Genomic DNA, 18,896 nt, shown 5'->3' on the forward strand with positions numbered 1-18,896 from the left:
AATTGATGAGGTCCATTGGTGAGCTCACTTCGGTAGCAACGAACTAGAAGTTATCGTACAAGAGTATTATTATGAACGGTGGTTGTTATACCGACGCCATTACCAGTACATTTATATTTTGTGAAAGAGTTTGAGTAATAGTCAAACCAAGTTCCCTACAGTGTGTGAAGTTTGGAGGCAATAATAATTTTGAGGTTTAATCAGTTATTGAAAGGAAATAGCTCATTATTACCCCATATCCAGTGATTTCTATGTGCTGCAACATCAATGAAAGGTTATGATGCGTGAGTATCGGCGTAGCTATATTACAAGAGAAAATAGTCGGAATTAACACCGAAATTGCTAGCAGTTGCCGCTTCGTGCAACGGATGGAAGATGCCAGGTACTGTGCCACCTTAATTACTGTCCAGCTCGATGTGGTGGCATTTCAGTACATTGCCATAGTAAAACATTACTCGTTTCCGTCCGAGCAACGTGATTCTCTATTAGTGTTTTCAGTAACTATATTGACAAGCAGATCTGTATTGTTCTTTAATTAAGCGTTCAAGGAAATTGCTGCCACCGCAGTGCACATTGTGCCTTCAGCACAATGCAAGCTCAATAACATTAAACTCAGTAATTACAATTTGTATACTTTACATCAACCTAAAACAAGTTCACGTGTTTATCATGTGTTTATGTATTGTGAAACGATTTCAGGCTGTGGTATTGTTTTAAATCAATAATGTCCTCCTGCTAGGCGTTATCAAACATACAGAATTAAGTGCTCCCTGCCAGTCACTTCAAAGAGATTATCAGTGGTACTAATAACCAAGTACAGACGTAAAAATAGGTTTTTTACGCGTCATTATCATTATTTATTCAAAAAATTCCGTGTAGTAGTTGGATCACCGTAGGGTGTCTATTGAAACCTATTACACGCGAGAGCCGCTTTCCGGAAGTCCGATGCCGCATGGTCTAATAATAATAGAGTAATTTCGGGTAGTGGCATTGCTGACTATACATGAAGGTGAAGGATCCAACAATGATCAATGACATGTGGGTACGGTATGTAATGGAAACCACTGCAATAAAGGAGCATCAAGACATGTAGTCCAGAACGTATCGTGGAGAAAAGTTCTGGAGGTAGACTAGTGCCCGCCCTTACCTCCAGGTGGAGGCTATGCAGGAAATATAATGATGAGCAGGGCGAACTATAAGTATGACTTTCCACAAATCAGAAAGTGGAAAGTTACTGTAGCAACAGTTACGGTTGGCCAGTATTGTAGGGGAGAGTGTAGCGCCTGCAGGTCGGTTTACCTAGGAACCCATGATGTTTCAGGGTCGGTGTTTCAATACTGTTTTCATTGTTGTGAGACATGAGGTAGAGTTTTGTGCAGCGTTCGTAAATATTGCAACGTCTATATATTTGAGTGCTGTACAAACAGGCACTTGCTCCGTACATCCTCAGAGTTTTATGGTGAGTATAAGTCTGCATGTTTATAAAACTAGTTACGTAACCTGTGGGCAGTTAAACCACACTTTGCCATTTGCACCTTGTACCTGCAAAGGGAACACGTGACGTTTTCAAACGAACTGAGTATCTTTAATGTCTTAGCGATTTTCCTACTCTACAAAAAGGAAATTTGTATTAGCCGCCAATAGCTTCCGCGGCAGAATGTTTTTAACTTGTACCTTGATTCTTATGACACTTTGTTTCTTTTCTTTCTTTGTCGGCAAAAGCTTAATTTGAAAGGACACTGATGTTTTATTGAATGAGAAATAATACTGTTATTACAAGAACCAGACTCACATATCGTTCTGACTGACAACAAAGCTCATTAATAACTTTTGTTAATATGAATTAGAGAATATCTTCGTGGGTTCTTTTGTCTATCTCTTTTCAACCTTCTCTTATTATCTGTTCTTGATTTCGTCTGTAAGGACATGTGTGGTCCATGTCTAGGGTGGACATGTCATTTTGATTTTTGTAAGTTATCTATGTGCACGTCAGAGAAAAAGAGCAAGATAAGTTACTGTTAAATAACCTTTGGTCTTGTTGTGGCACAGTCTTTTCCTCTGCGCAGGCTGAGGTATAGTTACCCTCACGACACCACTGTTTTAGGAAGGTTTGTCATTATTTATTACCACATTGCACCATACGGTATGAAACAGATTGAATATTTATTTAGGAACAGAAATCTAGCTTCACCGCTGCTTGCTGTTTGCTGTTGTGCTTTCGAGATCTTTGCAACAATGTTGTCAAGACAAGTGCAAATTTTGTTTAGGTCCAGATAACTGTTTTACTTTAGTTGCAAATTTAATATAAAGACAAACTGTATTTAGAACAGTTACAATTCAATTAAAATTAGGTTCAGTTTAGTCAAATGTTAGCAGAGGAGTTCAGATTGGATATCAGTTTGTGGGTATATGGTTTTGTTAGTACTTAGATATTTTATAGAGTGAGAGGTAAATTTGGGCTAAATTTCGTACAGAAACACATACTGGGGGGTTTACACATGTTACTCTATTATGTGTTGAATAATAACTTTAAATAAAAAAGAAACCATTGTATTGTGGTTTTATTCATTTAATAGAGCATTTGATGGAAGAAGCGGTTAGTTCATGTCACCAGAATTAGCTGGCTTGATCGCGAACTGCTCAGCCGCTACTGCTGCCATCTCATTGAAATAAAAATTAGTTACATTCATGAAATGAATCGGCACATTTTTATTTGACGAACAGAAATTGGCACATTTCGCCGTCAATGAATTCTGTTAACCAACTCAGTTAATTCTAAAGAAATATTTCGTGTTCTATTCTTTCATTAAATTTGTAACCTCCCCGTGAAAATAAAAGAAAATATTTAAATGAGAATAGACATCGTGCTAAACGTAACCTCCCAGAAGAAATAAAAGAAAAGTCTATGATAATGAAAACGAGCCAAATGTTTGATCCCCACAAAAATTATAGAATAATAATGACCCGAATGTAAACTCGACACAAAAATTGAGAAATGAACATTAATCATTATACCCACAATAATAGGGCAGCATCGCTGACCTTAGGCCCTGTGCAATAATTAATCTGATAAATGGATTCTGGGAGGAAAAACATAGGAAATATTGTTTCAATTGGAATGATTCTTTTCTTAAAAAAGATTGCTTTGAAAACAAAATTATTATTGGGGCATTTCTTGAACATATTAATTACAATTAACATACATTACATTATCAGATGTGCGCAATGCTGCTTCATTACCTTATTTAACAATATACCTCGTCCCGAACCTTGACCAGAGACCCATGTCGACGCCCGCCGACTATTCACATACAACTCCGACCGAGTACAACTCGCAACTGAACTGTTCCTGCCGACTCGCTACACGCAACAGAACTCTCGCGCAGTCAAGCGCAGACTAGCAACTATAAACAACTCTCTGGTCAGAGATTCTGTCATGCCTCGCCATCGCTGGTACATATGAGACGTACGCGTTTCAAGTTGAAAGTTTGATAATGACAATATTGTTATCGTTATTATTATGAAAAGGTTTAACTAAGTTTTCTCTCTCTCCGATATAAAGGCGTTGACCTGAAATCGCAGTTCGTTATCGAATCAGTTCGCCTTGTGGACATTGTTTAGAAGTAACGATTCTTTACAAGTCCTTTCACTGTTCGGATCGCATATAAATGGCGTTAGATCTTCTTCTTAATTTGATTTCGCAGACTGATTACGCAGGTCTGTGACATAAAAACTGTTTCGAATTTATTGAGTGATTTTTATAGTGTTTTCAACGCTGATTTCGGGAAAAATAGTGAAAAAATTCCATCACGTACAGTTATTTCACAAACTGCTTGTCTAGATTTAGCTTTTTTCGATATTTCACCAATCTAGTGAGTTTGAATTTTGGTTTTTAGGATCTCCATAAACAGTTATTTAGCTGTTTTTATACTAGATATACGTAAAATGAAGAGTAATTAGGAGAAACCAGTAGTATTTTTATGTCAGTGCCTGTCTGTCCGTTCTGAAATTGAGAGCACTTTTACCTTATTATACTAAAATCCGAAGTTTTTCTATGAAGCTGACGACAATTTTAGCGATAGAGAGTAGGCTGCCGCGATGCGGCGGCCACGAGTGCCGTACTGGAACTCTAGAACAGCACTAGTGGCTGCCGCATCGCGGTTGCGTAGTGGGGCCGAGGCAGTTCCAGATAAGTTTTATAGTCTGACGATAATTTATGGATTTGTAGTTTTAGCTTGACGATGTCCACTATAAAAAGGCGGTAGTTACTGTTATTCTGAAGAAGGTTGGGTTACCCCGACTGACACCTAGGTAATTTCTAGGCAAACAGTGCAACTGAGGCTGTTAATTATTAAAATTAAAATTAAGTTTATCTGTTTCCTTATAAGAAATATTCTCCGTTACTAACGATCATTTTATGTAGGCCTGATGTGGGCATAGTATAATTTCTGATCCGTGATCGGATGTGAACAGTGGACGCTATACATCTCTGGAAAGCTATATTGTAAATGTATCACACAAAGCAATTGTTTTAAGAAGGTAGTTTTCTCGTTTTACAGTTTGTTACAATAGTTTATCGTAGAGAAACCTGGAAGATGGATGTATGCCATGTGCTGGAAATACACTCCTGGAAATGGAAAAAAGAACACATTGACACCGGTGTGTCAGACCCACCATACTTGTTCCGGACACTGCGAGAGGGCTGTGCAAGCAATGATCACACGCACGGCACAGCGGACACACCAGGAACCGCGGTGTTGGCCATCGAATGGCGCTAGCTGCGCAGCATTTGTGCACCGCCGCCGTCAGTGTCAGCCAGTTTGCCGTGGCATACGGAGCTCCATCGCAGTCTTTAACACTGGTAGCATGCCGCGACAGCGTGGACGTGAACCGTATGTGCAGTTGACGGACTTTGAGCGAGGGCGTATAGTGGGCATGCGGGAGGCCGGGTGGACGTACCGCCGAATTGCTCAACACGTGGGGCGTGAGGTCTCCACAGTACATCGATGTTGTCGCCAGTGGTCGGCGGAAGGTGCACGTGCCCGTCGACCTGGGACCGGACCGCAGCGACGCACGGATGCACGCCAAGACCGTAGGATCCTACGCAGTGCCGTAGGGGACCGCACCGCCACTTCCCAGCAAATTAGGGACACTGTTGCTCCTGGGGTATCGGCGAGGACCATTCGCAACCGTCTCCATGAAGCTGGGCTACGGTCCCGCACACCGTTAGGCCGTCTTCCGCTCACGCCCCAACATCGTGCAGCCCGCCTCCAGTGGTGTCGCGACAGGCGTGAATGGAGGGACGAATGGAGACGTATCGTCTTCAGCGATGAGAGTCGCTTCTGCCTTGGTGCCAGTGATGGTCGTATGCGTGTTTGGCGCCGTGCAGGTGAGCGCCACAATCAGGATTGCATACGACCGAGGCACACAGGGCCAACACCTGGCATCATGGTGTGGGGAGTGATCTCCTACACTGGCCGTACACCACTGGTGATCGTCGAGGGGACACTGAATAGTGCACGGTACATCCAAACCGTCATCGAACCCATCGTTCTACCTTTCCTAGACCGGCAAGGGAACTTGCTGTTCCAACAGGACAATGCACGTCCACATGTATCCCGTGCCACCCAACGTGCTCTAGAAGGTGTAAGTCAACTACCCTGGCCAGCAAGATCTCCGGATCTGTCCCCCATTGAGCATGTTTGAGACTGGATGAAGCGTCGTCTCACGCGGTCTGCACGTCCAGCATGAACGCTGGTCCAACTGAGGCGCCAGGTGGAAATGGCATGGCAAGCCGTTCCACAGGACTACATCCAGCATCTCTACGATCGTCTCCATGGGAGAATAGCAGCCTGCATTGCTGCGAAAGGTGGATATACACTGTACTAGTGCCGACATTGTGCATGCTCTGTTGCCTGTGTCTATGTGCCTGTGGTTCTGTCAGTGTGATCATGTGATGTATCTGACCCCAGGAATGTGTCAATAAAGTTTCCCCTTCCTGGGACAATGAATTCACGGTGTTCTTATTTCAATTTCCAGGAGTGTATATTTCTTACACTGCAATATTAACTCACCATGATAGGTCAGGAACCCAAGCAATCTAACGTTATAGCCTGTTTTAAGTGTAGAACCGAGTAGCCTTAGGAGTGCATGTGTTTATGTTCTCTCTTACCATTACTTTCCTGGTACTGATCACAGGCACTAGAACAATACTTTAAAATTGGTAGCGTAGTTGATTTATGTAGAATGCCTCGAACTCCATCGTCTGGAGCTCCATCATGCACGTAAATCACTCGTTTCTTTTTCTTCTTAACTGTCTGCTGTTACATCTCAACACATTAAAATCTGTTACTATACACCGATAAGGGGTGTTAACCTCATAGACATGGGCACATCTGGAGAAATCTTGTGCACTTGGAAGGGCGAGTACTCGGAAAGCTCCATTCATTCACGAGACACGGAATATATCTGTCTACTTATGGTCTGCCGCAGATTAAACTAGGAATGGTGCTGCAGGGCGGGTTGGTCAAAGATAGGGTGAGGGGGTCTTCCAGGCTCTAACTTTATCCTAAGACTGTGAGAATGCTCTGTGACTCCCATCTGCATAGAGATAGATCATAAATTAAGCGCTGTCTTGTATACTTTGATGATGTATTTGTTCCGGAATTAACAATGATTGGCGTACTGCACAGTCAGCTATCACCATTTGCAATGACACTCGCAAAGTAGAGAAGGGGCAGTTGAACGATGATGTTGAAATTGAGAAACATGCTTTCACATCATTGGTCGGTGTTGAAATTACTGTGAAATTGTTAAAACTGTTCACATTATCAACTGTTGGCTGGGTCGCATAATACGTCATACAGCAAGTGAAGATGACATTATTGATCACAGAATATATGTGATGTGTATTGAAATTATTTCCATCTTCAGAAATCCGAGTGCAAAGGTAGCACAAGGATAAGGGCATTACCAGCTGTATATGTGACAAGAGATGGCAGGCTACTACTAGTCTGTCACCTCACGTTATATAAACATATCAGTTGTTACGTATGTAACATAAGATGACAGACTATCTAGTAGTAGTCTGTCATGTTACTTACACAACCGGTTACGCTCTTGTACTTGTGCTAACTTTGGACCTGGGTTTCTGAAGATGGAAATATTTCTGAAATGCATCACTGTGGTCAACAATGTCATTCTTCACATGCTGTAAGACATTCTACGTGACCTCGTTAGATTAACTACAAATCTATGCATAATTACCACAATGATAGCTGGCCTCCTGTGTCACTTTATGCCGCACCATTATGATTTATTTTCACTTATTGCTCTCTAAATTAAATTCCATTGGACAAGATTGTTTATGCCTGTTGCAATAAACTTCATATTCGTTTTCTGCATGAGTATTTTAGTTGCTCCGCCTTCGATGGACATACCAAGTTGGACATAAGTGATGCAGGATGTTTTATTCGAATTAGTGTACTCTGTCACCTACTAAAATTGTAAGTAGGCTGTTTAGGTTCTTATATTGGCAACGCCACCGCCACGTAGCGCTCTGTATGAAATTCACTGGCTGTGCTGTGTGCAGTCTGTGGCTAGGTGCCATTCTTGGAATTTGCTATTGTAGTGTTGGGCAGTTGGCTGTTAACAGCGCGTAGCGTTGCGCAGTTGGAGGTGAGCCGCCAGCAGTGGTGGATGTGGGGAGAGAGATGGCGGAGTTTTGAGAGCGGATAATCTGGACGTGTGTCCATGCTGCTGTTTGCCAGGCATAGTGCAACTGAATTTCACTTTGTGATACTCTGTTAAGCCAGTTTTACTACTGATCTATTTTACTTTTTGCTGTACATTGCCTTATACACTCCTGGAAATGGAAAAAAGAACACATTGACACCGGTGTGTCAGACCCACCATACTTGCTCCGGACACTGCGAGAGGGCTGTACAAGCAATGATCACACGCACGGCACAGCGGACACACAGGAACCGCGGTGTTGGCCGTCGAATGGCGCTAGCTGCGCAGCATTTGTGCACCGCCGCCGTCAGTGTCAGCCAGTTTGCCGTGGCATACGGAGCTCCATCGCAGTCTTTAACACTGGTAGCATGCCGCGACAGCGTGGACGTGAACCGTATGTGCAGCTGACGGACTTTGAGCGAGGGCGTATAGTGGGCATGCGGGAGGCCGGGTGGACGTACCGCCGAATTGCTCAACACGTGGGGCGTGAGGTCTCCACAGTACATCGATGTTGTCGCCAGTGGTCGGCGGAAGGTGCACGTGCCCGTCGACCTGGGAGCGGACCGCAGCGACACACGGATGCACGCCAAGACCGTAGGATCCTACGCAGTGCCGTAGGGGACCGCACCGCCACTTCCCAGCAAATTAGGGACACTGTTGCTCCTGGGGTATCGGCGAGGACCATTCTCAACCGTCTCCATGAAGCTGGGCAACGGTCCCGCACACCGTTAGGCCGTCTTCCGCTCACGCCCCAACATCGTGCAGCCCGCCTCCAGTGGTGTCGCGACAGGCGTGAATGGAGGGACGAATGGAGACGTATCGTCTTCAGCGATGAGAGTCGCTTCTGCCTTGGTGCCAATGATGGTCGTATGCGTGTTTGGCGCCGTGCAGGTGAGCGCCACAATCAGGACTGCATACGACCGAGGCACACAGGGCCAACACCTGGCATCATGGTGTGGGGAGCGATCTCCTACACTGGCCGTACACCACTGGTGATCGTCGAGGGGACACTGAATAGTGCACGGTACATCCAAACCGTCATCGAACCCATCGTTCTACCATTCCTAGACCGGCAAGGGAACTTGCTGTTCCAACAGGACAATGCACGTCCGCATGTATCCCGTGCCACCCAACGTGCTCTAGAAGGTGTAAGTCAACTACCCTGGCCAGCAAGATCTCCGGATCTGTCCCCCATTGAGCATGTTTGAGACTGGATGAAGCGTCGTCTCACGCGGTCTGCACGTCCAGCACGAACGCTGGTCCAACTGAGGCGCCAGGTGGAAATGGCATGGCAAGCCGTTCCACAGGACTACATCCAGCATCTCTACGATCGTCTCCATGGAAGAATAGCAGCCTGCATTGCTGCGAAAGGTGAATATACACTGTACTAGTGCCGACATTGTGCATGCTCTGTTGCCTGTGTCTATGTGCCTGTGGTTCTGTCAGTGTGATCATGTGATGTATCTGACCCCAGGAATGTGTCAATAAAGTTTCCCCTTCCTGGGACAATGTATTCACGGTGTTCTTATTTCAATTTCCAGGAGTGTATTAGTTGTAATATTGCAATTGCTATGCTAATTTATATGTATTGCTGCTTGCTTTGCCAATTTGCATTTTTTGTCATTGCTGTTTGCGTTAATTGTTTTGTGCTGCTGCATTTCCTCGTCCTTTAGTTTAGCAACTGAGCTCAGTAGATTTAAGTTAGCTTAAGAGGGGGTAGACTAAGGAGCAAATCTTGAAATAAGAGGGAAGACCTATGAAATGCAGTTTTGGGTTGGACTGCAGTACCAAATGTCACACTGAAAACGAACCCTGTCCTGTCCTTTTGTGTTATTCCGCTATGTGTTTGTGTCCCCTTGTGTATTTGTGTTCTTCCTGTCTTTATGTGTTTATCTTGTAAGACTTATGTTGTAGAATTTTTCTAATACTCAGCTATATTCACTATGATGAGGAATACTGTTATCCTCAAATATAATTTGCATTTATAATATGTCATTTACTTTGTAAAGATGTTTAGACATTATTTATTCTGTTTTGTTTTTATGCTCACGTGTGAAGCTGATGTTTCGAAAGTTATTCTGACCTTTTATGTATTTACTTCTGTCATAATTCCTGTAACACTGATGTATATGTTTATTTCTATTCTTTTGTAAAGCCTGTGTTGCTACAAATGTTATCTGTACTGTTATAATCTTTAATGATGTATTTTGTACCTTTGTAATTCTATTCTTATGTTGTAAATTTATAATTGTGTAGACACCAGTTCTTCAAATTAGGTTTCATTTCAGTGCACACGTTTCTGTTGGTCATAATATATGCACAGTATGTGAGAAGTTGGGACTGTTAGTGCTTGCACGTGTGTTAATAATTCAGCAAGGGACTGGTTAACAGCACTGCTGGTTCTAAGGATATTAAAAAAAAATTTTTGAGTGCACAAGTGGTGGTTCATGGACTTGCTATATTATCCACAAGAGTCTTCAATGGTGATTGTGCACCCGCACAGTCACAACGGATGGCTGCTAGCCATCTCTACAAGGACTACAGTGGGCCTGCACCTTTGATGGCCCACCAATACCATAATTTCTACAAGGACTACAGTGGGTCAGCACCTTTGATGACCCACCAATAACATTATTTCTACAAGGACTGTAGTGGGTCTGCACCTCTGGTGGCCCACCAATACCATACTCTCTACCAGGACTACAGTGGATCTGCTCTGTGATGACCTACCTACCAATATTCTTCAACTTCGACTGACTCTGCTGTGGGTTTGCTCTGTTGTGGCCCGTTACCTGTCGGCATGTCAAGAGTCAGCACTGTCTTTCCAGTGGAAGGACAACACTACTTCTTCAAGACTGCATGGAAGTCCACTACTTCTGTGTGAATTTTCTTTTACTGCTCAGACTTTGTGCATAAAATTGTAATTAATACTGTGATGAATGATCAGGACCGTCTTTATGGACAGTGAGAAAATCTTTGCTTTTGACCAACAGTGTATCAATAAGTGTGTGCATTTGATTTCTTTGTTATTGTAATTATGAAAAATTTTTCCAAATCTGTATTGGCCACTGCCCAAAACAATTTGTAAAATTTTTTGTGGGGAGCATGGGGGCTATGTAAGTAGGCTGTTTAGGTTCTTATATTGGTAACGCCACCACCACGTAGCGATCTGTATGAAAATCACTGGCTGTGATGTGTGCAGTCTGTGGCTGGATGGCATTGTTGGAATTTGCTATTTTAGTGTTGGGCAGTTGGCTATTAACAGCGCGTAGCGTTGCGCAGTTGGAGGTGAGCCGCCAGCACTGGTGGATGTGGGGAGAGAGATGGAGTTTTGAGAGCGGATTATCTGGACGTGTGTCCATCAGAGACAGTAAATTTGTAAGACCGCATGTCATGAACTGCTATATATATTATGACTTTTGAACACTATTAAGGTAAATACATTGTTTGTTCTTTCTCAAAATCTTTCATTTTTGGTAACTGCGCCTATCAGTAGTTAGTCCCTTCAGTAGTTAGAATCTTTTATTTAGCTGGCAGTAGTGGCGCTCGCTGTATTGCAGTAGTTCGAGTAACGAAGATTTTTGTGAGGTAAGTGATTTGTGAAAGGTATAGGTTATTGTTAGTCAGGGCCATTCTTTTGTAGGGAATTTTGAAAGTCAGATTGCGTTGCGCTAAAAATATTGTGTGTCAGTTTAGTGATGATCAGAATAAGTAAAGAGAGAAATGTCTGAGTACGTTCAGTTTTGCTCAGCTGTTTGAAAATCAAATAACGTAAGGGGTTTACCAGCACAGTAATTCAATAATTTTTCTCAGGGGACGTTTCATAAAATATGTACCGTTTCTCTGGAAACGAGGTGCATAATGGAGCCGAGGTTATCGCAAAGACCCCGACCCGAAATGTACGACACAGCCAGATAGCCTCACAGGCAACCTCTCAAAATACCTGCACGGATGCCTCAGTTTCTCGCAGACAGCTAAATGCTGGCTGATACAGCAGTTCTGATGCCATCGATCTGTGATCCCTGAAACGGCGGCCTCCCCACCGCCGGCGTCGTGCAGCCACCAGACACCGTCCCCATCTCCCACATCCCCCACCCATTCCCACCCCTTGCCGGGCATATAAATTGCAAATTTGTTCGGAAGCCGAGTTTGTGAAAACTGGCAGTATGTATGCTAAGTTAAACACCAGCTGTTCTGTAATTTATGAAGTGGCGGGGCATAACGAGCCCCCTGACTCTGGCGGAACTTAATAATTCTTTTCACTCTGGGGGTGCCGCCGCCGCCGCCGTTTTCTCCTCAGGCCCGTTCCTCACACCGCCCGGCGTCCCAGGTGGCGACGAATCGCCGAATAACTCCGACCGCGGCTCCCTTATTCACCCCTCAGAGCGGGACCGTTATGCGTGACTGTGGCCGTTTGTCTGCTAACCTTCCAGAAATTGCATATCTACTGCTGTTATAATGTACAATCTTTATAAAATATTGCATGCTTTTGCGATGCTTTCACTTTTAAAGGTGCCTCCTGTTGGCCCTATTATTTCCTTGTGACGTATTTTATATTTTACAAGGTACGTGGTACCTATTTTACAACTACCTCTGAGACATTAAGCCAGACAGTTTCACTACATATCAATTCTGACGTCTTCGTAAAGTCTTTGCATAACCACTGCATCAGACAGCTTGCCTTTGGTGAGTCGCTGGCCTTCAGCAATAGCTTGCCTCGGCAGTAGAGATTGCCATTTACTTCTTGTCCTAGGGAAGTCACACATTATAGTGGCACTGCTTCGTTAGAGAGTTTGATTCTGTATGCTGTAGTGTTAAGACCAACTTGTCTTTGGAGCTGCATTTTGGTGGAGGACAGTATTATGATGAAATTGCATTCCCCTGATGGAAAGCTATCATACTGAGTAACATGTACAACGATCAGGATTATCGGTGAGACAACTCCAGGTTAAATTCTGTGATGCAGTTTCAAGTGCGTTACTGTAAGTAGTAATTTTGTATCCTTCTGTGGACTGGTGTTCAATCACGCGCATTCATATGCACTAATATAGACAAAGAGACTGCGAATTTGTCAAGCGATGAGAAGCCGCTTAGGCATACTTTCTGAGTTAATTTCATTCTGTTTTGAATTAAGTTACTCTGTACCTAGTTTCTTGAGAATGGGACGATAACTTTTCTGGATGATATCGGATTGTGGTTCCGAGAACGTAAGCTAATTTTCTGGCACTGAGTTTACACATGGTTGACACAGTAAACTTCTAATTTGTGTCGATGATTTGCACAGCAATATACTGTATTTGGTTCCAACAGCACGAGTTTCCCAATACTGGGCCTAACGTTTCACTCCGTCTTCAGGCCACGAGTGGCCTACCGGGACCATTCGACCGCCGTGTCATCCTCAGTGGAGGATGCGGATTGGAGGGGCGTGTGGTGAGCACACCGCTCTCCCGGTCGTTAGGATGGTATTCTTGATCGAAGCCGCTACTATTCGATCGAGTAGCTACTCAATTGGTATCACAAGGCTGAGTGCACCCCGAAAAATGGCAACAGCGCATGGCGGCCGGATGATCACCCATCCAAGTGCCGACCACGCCCGACAGCGCTTAACTTCGGTGATCACACGGGAACCGGTGTATCCACTGCGGCAAGGCCGTTGGCAGGGCCTAACGTTGACAAACAATCTTTGTTGATGACTAGAGTGCACAGTTTCGTGAAGATGCTCTATAATTTATGTGTGTTGATTGTAAAAATTTACAATCTGATCGCTTTTGAACGAAACCACATACGTGAGCAGCACATTTGCCCTAAATTGAGGGCTGCATATCGGTTGGCTGAACCTTTCACGGAAGTGTACCCCCGCAGGAAAATGAGCTGTTGATAATGCCCGCACACACTGCTCATAGTTCGAATATCCCATGTTCTCATGCATCACTCTACAGACAGCCACGTGATCAACAGTAGTAGCTGCAGCTAATTATCTTACGCTGACGCTAGGATTGTCGTCAACTAGACGAAGAAGCTGCACCACCAGCTGAGGAGTTCTCCTCCCTCAGATCCTCCCCCAGTCATGAGAAGTGCTCCTCAAGATTACCGTCAGCTGCCTCTGTCGTTCTCCTTTCGGGGTACTGTCGAACCGAAAATCTTTCCCGATATAAACGTTGAGTGCCACGGCCAGTAGCAGCTGGACTCGCATTCTGGAGGACGACGGTTCAATCCCGCGTCCGGCCATCCTGATTTAAATTTTCCTTGATTTCCCTAAATCGCTCCAGGCAAATACCGGGATGGTTCCTTTGAAAGGGCACTGCCGACTTCCTTCCCTGTCCTTCCCTAACCCAATGAAACCGATGACCTCGTTGTCTGGTCTCCTTCCCCAAACAACCCAACCCAAGTAGTTGCTGTTATGCACAGCAAATGGGCATCTGTAAGCTCTGCACTTGTGTACACTTCCAATGCATTCTACCTGGAAGCACATCTGTGACGAATACTAAACAGTTGATCTACTTGCTTAATGCTAATAGAGCAGTGAAGTTAATCGCTTGTCATCGCAAGAAATTAAGTTCGTCACATGTAAACACCAGCACGTGAAGTAGGTCAAATGTCAACATTACCTTCGTTTAATTGGAAGAACAAATGCGGGCATTGAACCTGAGAATTCCAACTTACTGTATATTCAAACCAAACCTAACGGCCGGCCGATGTGGCCGAGCGGTTCTAGGCACTTCAGTCTGGAAACGCGCTACCGCTTCGGTCGCAGGTTCGAATCCTGCCTCAGGCATGGATGTGCGTGTTATGTCCTTAGGTTAGTTAGGTTTAATTTGTTCTAAGTTCTAGGGGACTGATCACCTCAACTGTTAAGTCCCATAGTGCTCAGAGCCATTTGAACCATTTGAAAACCTAACGAAGAGGTTATTTCGAACATTTTATGTAAGAAATTTTTTCAAGTGATGCTGGTCTGTGCCTGTATGTAGCCCATGATTAATGTCATTATGAAGAGAAACAGAAGATGAGCTCTAACAGTGAAATGAACGTTTCGTGAACCATGTACACATAGCATATTTCATTCCTCTGTGGTCCATATGGCACTGAGCACCATGGGACTTAACTTCTGAGGTCATCAGTCCCCTAGAACTTAGAACTACTTAAACCTAACCCTTTCCAGCCCAGTGATGCCATATGGCATCATCATATTTAACTTTTTCCCAAGGCCAAGCTATTTGTCCAAAGATTATAAACAAGTGTGCAGGGCTTTCTAAAGTTCATTGTTCTTAGGTTGGCTACCGTGAATTCGCTAAAACAGAGAGCACCAGGCTACAATGCCTTGCCAAAGGTATTGTTGCATGGTGTCTACGCTACAGTACACCCAGCTGGACTTTCAAAATATTATATAAAGGTAAAGGAAACAAATGAATGTAAAAGTTGCACTAATAAATTATTGTTGAAAGTGTAAATTAACTAGTAAACACTTTGAAAATAATGCTAGTTACGGTAATTTTCTGCTTGGAAGTCACAAACATGTGTGATTCCATTTGGCATCATTGGGCATTGGCTATGTTACCAAATGTAGTACATGCAATAACTTCTACTAAAGTTTACCATAATGTGTAACTCCAATATTATCAAGTTTCTTTTGAAGCTTTATTATACTAACTAATATTAATATGTTAAAATTTTTATTGATATAATTTACCAGTTTTTTGGTGCTTTAGTAAAAAATTCCTGGTTTGTTTACCAGATGATTCGCAATAATATATCATCATCAGAAGAAGAAATATTGCTGCTTCTCAAAGGTGATTTATCTGATTTGGACCTTGGTGCGTCTGATGTGGAGGAAGAGATTGAAAATGCTCGGTAGCAGGACCCTACTACACTGGATATACAGTTTCTTCAAGGAATGGACCTTGATATGGTTGAAATTCTGGACCCTCAAGCCAATGATGAAGATCCCTTAGCTTCAAGATTGCTTGCTGAGCCGAACCTTGCACCAAGTCATTCAGCTCAGAAAATTCAGTGTGATACACACCGGGATCTTCGGTGGAGAATGAAGAACATTGAAGAAGTGGACACATCATGTAATGCAGTTTTTTCTGATCCTCCAGGAGTTGAACTGACACCTTTGCAGTATTTCAGAACAACGTGTAGTGATGACATTATCCAGAACGTAGTCGAGCAATCTAATCTACACTGCACACAGAAAACGGATCTTTAGATACAACTGTTCGTGAAATAGAAAAGTATATAGGGATACACATCCTAGCAGGTGTTGTGAAAATGCCTAGTTACAGAATGTACTGGGCAGAGGCTACAAGATTATCTCCAATAGCTGAATCAATGCCTATAAATAGTTTTGATAAGCTAAGAAATTATTTGCATGTTAATGACAACACTAAAATGAAACAAAGAGAGGACCCTGATTATGACAAGATGTTCAAGGTGAGACCATTTGTTGAGAAAATCAAACAAGGTTTTTCAATTATTGAACCTGAGAAATATCATTCAGTGGATGAATTAATCATTCCTTTCAAAGGTCATTCATCCCTGAAACAATATGTAAAAATCAAACCACAAAAGTGGGGTATAAAAGTTTTTGCCCATGCTCTGAAGTGGTATGATAACAAGTCTGTCGTTCTTGCATCATGATACAAAGGAGTAAGTCCAGTAGAACCAGTCAAACGTTGGTCAGTGGGAGAACGAAAATATATCGATGTTCCAAGGCCAGACATTGTTAGAGAATATAACCGTTCGGTGGGAGGAGTTGATCTGCACGACATGCTGGTTGCTTTGTATAGGAGTAATATTGGTGTGAAAAGATTTTATCTAAGAATCGTATTCCACCTCCTTGACATGTGTGTTGTGAATGCGTGGCTCCTATACCGCCGACATTGCAGACAAAGAGGAATTACCAAATACATGTCTCTGTTGATTTTTCCGTCTGATGCAGCTCATGGACTACTAAAAGCAGGAGACATTTTGGCAAGAAGACGAGGACGGCCATCAGATGACAGTCCATCGCCTACAGTTGTGAAGAAACGAGCCCCATTGGTTCCCAGCCCAGTTGATGATGTAAGGTATAACAACATTAGACACTGACCACAGCATATGGAAAACAAACAGAGATTAAATTGTGCATTACAGCATATTCTCGAACGAAATGCATCGAATGTAATAAACCTCTTTGCTGTAATAAACCTCTTTGCTTTACCAAAGACAGGAACTGTTTCTTAAATTTTCATGTAAAGTAACAATCATTCTGTAAAGAAAGATAAAATTGTCCTGAAATGCAAGTTGCATTATTGTATGTACTAATTTTTCTTTAATAAACTGCATCAAATTCTGTAATTAAAATATTCATTCAAGTTCCATTACCAAGCACTGTGACATCCCAACCACCTGACTGAAGGAAACAAATCCTGCCCAATGATGCCATATGGAGTCATCCCAAATTTCCCTCCAAAAACAAAAAATAACAAAATTTCTTATAAATATATATTATTCCAATCGTTATGTAAGGAAATAAGCGAAAAAATATTTTTTTCCCATAAGTAAATAAAAGTTGGGCTGGAAAGGACTAACTAACCTAAGGACATCACACACATCCATGCCCGTGGCAGGATTCGAACCTGCGACCGTAGCGGTCTCACTGTTCCAGACTGTAGCGCCTAGAACCGCTCGGCCACATTGGCCGGCTGATTCCTCTGTCTCTGAAGAATATTTCCTACAGGTTTGGCCATACCTTTCTGTTAAATAAGGTATAAAAAATGATGCATAGTCACATTCCTATACGACGTCAAACGCTTGCGAGGCAGTGGTGGTACAGCGGTTTTGGCAGCAGAACACTTGTTGGAGCGGCAGCGCAGCCCGAGCCACGGCGTCCTCCCCTCCCCCATTCCCAGCAGGAGCGATCGCGACATCGCCAGCTGAATGGCCCAGTGTACCGCCCTCTCCTCCCCCCTTCTCCACCACTCACCCTCTCCTACCCGTCAAGTGCCCGCTATTACTCAGCCAGTTCCTACCGTAACGAGCAGAGTAAACACATCGAGCCGGCTTCTGAGTGCTACTCTCGAGACGCTAGCGCCCACCCTGGCGACCTCTTTGTTTGCCGGCTTTTCGTAATGTCATTTACCGAGAGATTCAATATTGGTGCAGTTCTCTCTTTTATTGCCTCAGGAGCCTTTTCGTCTTTTTTTAAAAGTGTTTGCCACAAGCAGGGACATTAAAATTAGACGCCCCACCTCATGTCGCAATAATGCTATTCTGCCCTCAGGAATTTGCTGGTCCAGCGTGCCACAGAAATCAGAACTGCAAGATTTGGTAATATTTTGCACTCATTTCTGCTCATCATGGTATCTTGAACCCAAACCTCAACGTTTTCCATGTCAAACTTCTTGTATGTTTTACCTCATTGCTAAAGATGCCTAACACCTAATTATTTACTACAGATTTATTCTTACGTTTTTGTGCACAAGTGACTATTGTTATTATTATCCAGCTTTTATTGGTCTGGTAGCTCATCTGTCAACGTCTCAGTCTGTCTTCAGTGAGTGCACTCCCGACCTGGTTGAGTCCAGTGCAAGTCAGCCTCCACCTGTGTGGATCTCACACTATTTCATGCATCCAACTTTTCATGAATTTCCCAAGCGAATGATCTTCTTCAGTTCTTTCCACCTCCTACGACCAGCATCCACAGTTGTCGATCCAGTCTTACTGTTACCCCTCTCTCTGCCAATTTCCTTCATCCCCCCCATCTGTCCATCTCCTCCATCACCCTCTCTCTTCACCTCTTCCACGTGGTACTTAGTGTCCGTTTCCTTCTGCCAACCTCTCTGTCCACATCTTCCTCAACCCCACTCTCTCTGTCTGTCGACTCCTCCCCTCCCCCTTTCTGTCCATCTGCTCTATCCCACTCTCTCTACATCCTCTTTCCAAATTCCATCTCTTCTTCCTACCTCTATTTGTCCATCTCCTCCTTCCCCTCTCCCTGTTCCTGTCCCCAACTATCCTTTCTCTGTTCAGCTCCTCCTCTCCTGTCTCTCTCTGCCAACCTCCTCTTCTCTTTCCCCATCCGTTTCCTGCCCCCTTTCTCTCTTCATCTCCTCCGACTTCCTACTCTACTCGGTATCTGTTCCTCCCACTGTCTCTGGCCATCAGCCCCTCCTTTCTCCTCT

Source organism: Schistocerca nitens, chromosome 5, assembly GCF_023898315.1.
Source record: "Schistocerca nitens isolate TAMUIC-IGC-003100 chromosome 5, iqSchNite1.1, whole genome shotgun sequence".
Classification (NCBI taxonomy): Eukaryota; Metazoa; Arthropoda; class Insecta; order Orthoptera; family Acrididae; genus Schistocerca; species Schistocerca nitens.